Source organism: Eurosta solidaginis, chromosome 1, assembly GCF_040869045.1.
Source record: "Eurosta solidaginis isolate ZX-2024a chromosome 1, ASM4086904v1, whole genome shotgun sequence".
In the NCBI taxonomy this organism is placed as follows: Eukaryota; Metazoa; Arthropoda; class Insecta; order Diptera; family Tephritidae; genus Eurosta; species Eurosta solidaginis.
In genome coordinates this window covers 240,211,624-240,217,716 of record NC_090319.1, presented here as the reverse complement: position 1 = coordinate 240,217,716, position 6,093 = coordinate 240,211,624, and the positions used below count along the sequence as shown (strand labels likewise).

The 6,093-nt window shown below is 32.0% G+C and overlaps 1 pseudogene; it reads right to left on the bottom strand.

Moving 5' to 3' along the window:
- Nucleotides 1-2,869: 2,869 nt before the first annotated feature.
- On the bottom strand, nucleotides 2,870-3,514 carry LOC137241766 (uncharacterized; annotated as a pseudogene).
- Nucleotides 3,515-6,093: the final 2,579 nt, after the last annotated feature.

Genomic DNA, 6,093 nt, shown 5'->3' with positions numbered 1-6,093 from the left:
GCGCCTTTCATTTATTTTATTTTATTTATTTTAACCGTGGAAAGCTCCAGTAGCACTTATTGTGAAGAGCGGTTGAAACATGATCAACACCGCTGGGTGCTTCAACGCTGCCTCCGCTAAAGAAAACGTAGGCGACTTCCCTAGAATCTGAGCACTCCCTGAACATTGGTTCCCAGATCGCCCCCTTTTTGTTCTGGCACAAACTTGAACCGGGTTTGAAACCTTCCGTCTTTCACCGAATGTTCGGTAATATTTTAAATTTTCCTATACTCTGTGCCGTTTTTTTTTGATCGGTTGGCAGCCATGTAGCTTTATGGATTTTCAAATGTCTGAACTTTGAGCTGGATATGAAAGTATTTCGGGAAATAGCGAAGTCGATCGTCCTCACTCCATTTATTATTATCTGAAATTGTAGTGTAAATGTAGTTTTATGAACAATGTACATTTATTCATCGCCAAATACATGGAAAGAAGCGGTATAGTCGACAGATCTCGAATTTATATGTGTGTTTTATATGTGTATATGGAGGGCGGGTGTTTGGGGGTTTCAAACCCCTCCCATGGGCTTACAACGACTGAATTTTTTTCATAAAAAGTGATAGATGGAAGAGTTCATTTGTTGACTGATAGCCAATAAATATGGCAAATGATTCTCTTTATTCCCGTTTCTATTAATTTTTATCGCAAAACTAGTCTTGCTTACTTTGAGCTTCCATATGTGAAGTGCTAGTTTCGGTATTGCGCATCGAAATATCCTAAACAGACCTACTTATTTTAATTTTCCTCATGAATAAGGCTTATCTGCAGTGTAAATGATCCTTAAGTAAGACGTTATTATAAGGCATTTGATGTACTATATTTACCTTGTTATAAGGTTTATTTATCAGGACCAGTATTCCTTATTGCTTACAACCGCTTATGCCAGTTTTTGCTGGGCTGTTTGGGGTAAACATACATACATATGTATGTACATATGTTCTGATATACAAATAAACATACATACTTACTTCAACGCACACTTTGAATGAAACGTCCAACTTTGCCTTCTTTACTAACTTTATGCCTTGGGATACAATTTACAAAAGTGAAACATAAGAAGTCCAAAGGAAGAAGATGCAGCAATTTTACCATAAATTTGCAAAGTGTATTAGGTAGCAAAATTTTTACGAGCTCATTATGGCTCATTTCAACGATTGTTGTGATCCTTTTATGCGCCTTCCAATGACTTCGAAATGGTTATGAGACTATTTTGTCTGTCGCTACCGAAACACCCCAAAATAACTTCAACTTATTTATGTATTCAGATGTTGGTTATAGTTGTTGTAGGTATTAATATTTATGCTTTTGGTTTTGTTAGTATAGTATTAGTTTAGCATTTTTAGGGAAGCGTGTGTGATGTACTCGACACCAGGTAATCATTTAAATTTTGTAAGAAAGCGATCGGTATCAAAAAATCATCGAGAAAATGTAATAAATCGATGTCGAAAAAGTAAAGTAATTGTAATGGATACTTACTATATGTAAATCTTTTGTAAGCAAGTCCTGACGGCTTCGACATAGCCACCGCCCTCGGATTGCATTTCGTCTTGCTGGAGTATTGAGTACTAAGTCCCAGCTTATCTATTTTCCCCATATTCGTAGAGATCCAAGAAAAATTATAAGGAATTTAATAAATATCAGGCCGCAACAGACAGTATTTTCAAACCGAATATGTAAATAGCTGTAGTCATAAGCATAACGAGGGTTAAACTTACATTGGCCAAATCTTGTCAATTTAAATTTTAATCTTAACTGAAAGCTCGGTATTGTTTTAATAAAAATCTAAAAAGATTAAAAATTCTAAAAATAAAAATTGGTAGATACTTCTGTTTTTAGCACAAAATCAAAAAGTTTAAAATATCTAGAAATAGAAACATGTTTTTATTTACCGAGACATGCTCATATTGCTTTATTAATTTTTTTTTTGGTTATTGATATTAGAGAAAATTACAAAATTCGCACATGGCGATGTTTACTATAGTAGATACACACAGCGAAAATACCACCTAAAACGCCCTCTAAACCAGAGCAGAGTTTAGCGGATTTCTCTATGATTTCTTTCCAATAAGATTCCCGTCTTATTATGAGTGGATATCTCTTTTTATTAAAACAGAGTAGATAATCTATAAAACTATAATGAAAACCTGTTCATTAAAATTAAAATGATTACTCGTAGAATTTAGATGAAATCCTTTTCAGTATAATCTAGTAGATAACTTTTAAAATTAAGATTAAACCCTCTTTAATATATTTAAGAAGGGAATCTAAATTTTCATTAAACATTTTTCTTAATTGCAATAAGCCGGTGATCTTATTAATTTGAAATGATTGCCACCTAAATTCAAATACACTTCTTTCCAAAAATAAATACAACACTTTATTAAGCTGTTTTTTATTTATGTAAATGAACACATTTTATGTATAATTATAATAAGTTGAAGTATTTATATATTATAAAAATATACTTTACATATTTGCTTATAATTTATGTTCTTGTAAACCTTACATTTTAAATTTAAATTTTTATATTTCTTATAATTCTAAGAGAAATTTAAGCGTCGATTTCTCAAAAACGTAAAAATGTATTGTATAAAGTATAGTATTTTTTACAGTTCATATTTTTGTAAGTCTTACATTTTTAATTTTTATTTCTATGTTTTTTATACTTCTAATAGAAAATTAATCGTCGACCTTAAAATACAAATTTCGCTATGGGTGGAGCCCATGATCTTTTTTTAAATGGCTGATAAGTAAACATGAAGTTATGTGGTGTTTGTTACATAAATAACAAGCAAATTTTGGCATTTTTAACAATTAAGAAAATAAAGTACTAATTATCTAATTTATTAAGTAAATTTGAAACTGAAGGAAAACCTTCAGAATTGAGACCAAAAAAGTATTGTTCTAAAAATACCCAACTTGCTTGCTATTATGGGAGTATTCAATTTGGAATACATAACTTAGCTTAATAATACAATCGACACATTTCATTAAAGTTGCGCACTTCCACTTAAGCCCGTCGCAAAATATAAAAAATTCTGATATATTTGTAAAGTCCTCACCTACTGCAATGATGTGAGGTTGCAATGGCTGTTTCTACTCGCGTACTGCTCAATTTTAGCCGAAATTTTTAGAAAAACATCATTTGGTGTAGTTGCAAGTGTTATAAACTGCGATTGTGCATCAGCAATCGTTGGTTTCTGTGTTTTACTCTGACGCTGTGGTTGAAGAACAGCATGGAGCAGCAACAACACAATACAATATTTAGAAACTGAAAAAAAAAAAATGTATTAAAATTTATAAATATTTTATAATTTTGATGCTTTCTTACTGTTTGATGAATATTTATAATAAAGTTTCGAAAGTAGTAACTAGCGGCTGGCTTGGTCTTTTACTTCGGCATTTAAGATAGCAAAGATTATTTTATAAAATTTTTCCAGTTTTAAAATAGCTGGTTTCCAATACCTGGATGCATTATATTGAAATCAATATCAACCAGTTATATATAAATAATTTTTAGTTGTTGTTTTTTAAGCTTAATGTGTGAAAACATTTTTAACTCAATTTTAAAAATATTTTAATTTATTAAATATTATAAGAAAAATTTAAACAGCGCGACATCGAAACGGTCAACTGATATCGCGTTTTAATTCTTGCCGAAATATTTAATAAGTTAAAAAAAAAATGTAATGAAAATAAGAACTTTGAGCTGCCAGCATATCCGATAGAGAGCCCTTACACTTATTTTTACAAATGCATGTATCTGCCCAATACTGTTTGATTTTCTCGCAAGAAGTGCAGTTATGGGCTAGCCAACATTGTTTTTCCAAAACATTATCTGCAATGTAAGAAATTAAATATTGTTCAAAGAACAAATTCTTAAAAAAGTACTAGTAAGTATTGCATACCATCCAAATTATCTTAATGAGCATCTTGCGTATCAGAAGTGACTTCGTTTTCCAGTTTTATGGCATTGACCCAACGGGAGAACAATTTCCCACTCGGATTATTTTCCCCCTTTTTCCTTTCCAAAAAGTAAAACTCCTAAAATATATGAATAACAAAAGATGTTTGTAAGTTTTTAAGTTAAGTTCGCTCGCTAAAGTCTCTTGGTCGCAAATAAATGGAATTGCCTTAAAAAAAAGGAATCAGTATATTATTTAACAATAAAACAAACAACTTACCTTTTGTTTTCGCCACCCCCCTCCCCCAAAGAAGAATTGACTTCATGATATAAAAATGTATGTTTTTAATGCAGCATCACAGTATTTAAAAATATAAAAGCTAATTTCAGTCGCATGGAAAAGAATGTTTAGAACCTCCAAGTAAGCTTAAATTCGTTTTTATTGTAAAAGTAATACTTTCGGTAATACGGTCGCTTAAAAATCGCTTGGAATTTTTAGATTTTTTTTTTAGGTCAAGGCGACTTTAAAACTGCTCAAAGGTGGCAGATCAAAAAATTTGACTCGTGCAAGCTTAGGAAACGTACGTAACGTGCGCCGTATACATGTAAACTGTATTTTTTAAATTAAAGGGTTATGATATTAATGTTCGCCCTCCGGATTAACACAGCTGTTAACTTTTTGGGCGTGTTTTAGCAGTCTAGTGCTAAAGCAAAGAATTAAAAAAGTTTTAATTGCTTTCATCTTTATTTCTAAATAATGGCCACTCTGAATAAATAGCCTCAATTTCGCAAGGCACTGTGTTTTAAGTATACGAAATGTCTGGGCGTAATTTGAAAAATGTCATCGCCCGACACCGCGTATATCGTGGTCGTTCGGCGTTGTGTTTCAAGCATTATTGAGAGCTGTTGCTGAGTGTTTGCTAAAGCAAAGACAATTGCTTTTCGATTACGACTCCTAACGACTTGCAAAATCAGTGATATTGGTTTTTCATCGAAAAAGTAAAAGCAGAGCATGACACAAATTTTCAAATTAACGTCTGCCATTAAATGATGCTCTGACTTTACCTCAGTTGCACAATATTATTCGGCAGGTTGGCATTGGAAAGTTTTGTGTTGTGATATAATTAGTTATAAAGTGAACTCTAAAATTATAAAGCGGAATCTTTTGAAATATTTTAAGCGTGTTGATCTTAGACCTGATAGTAAAAAAACAAAAACAGTGAGTACTAATTAAGCCCTTTATTTTGAAACTGGTATAAGTCATTTCATGTCATTTAAGTTCAGGGGCAATTTGTTGGGATCTCTCGTCGCCTCCTGTTTGTTAGAGTCCAATAGCCAAAAGATGCTATTCTTATTATTAGTATATAATTGTAGAACCATCTATATATGCGTTCGTTCAGAAACGACAATGCGTTTAAGACCAAAAGTTTGAAATGGCTTATACCACTTTCAAAATAAAGGACTCAATTGTTAATCTTCGGTTAATGTGTCAAGCAACTTTTTTTTTGGTAAATTCGGAAATGTTTTTTGTTTTTGGATTTTTGTAGAAAATTATGTCGCTGTGAATGATTGTTTTGACGATGTTTTATTGAAGGTGGTTAGGCAATTATAAATGGTCGAGGCAGTAGCCTCACTTACGTTAAGGATTTAAGAGTTTGTTTAGTCGTTACGGTATCACAATATACAATAGGGCGGCTCGATTTAAAAATCGCTCATTGCTCTGTGAAAATCGTATTCTAGGCATCAAAATAGGAAACTTTTCCGAAGGAACCGTACCTCTCAAACGAATTCTGATGTCCCCCCTTAGGGTCGAAATTTTGGGTAGGGGCAATTTCAATTCTACTTGCTGTGTCTTGTGGTGGCTTAAAAAAAACAACACAAGCAATTTTGCGATCTGCAATTGTGTCACAGTGATTTTTTAAAACGGTTGAATAAAAAACCCATACAACTATGTTTACGACATGCAAATGCATCACAGTGATGCCTTGGTTTTAAAAGGGGGTTGTAAAAACGCTAATTTCTAATAATTTTTTTCTAATTTCTTTTCTATTACTAAGTTAAATTCATTTTTTCATTTACATATGTTCTGACTAAATAAATTTCTAAAGAGAAAAATAAACTTCAAAAAGAAACAAGTAAGGAAGGTTAAG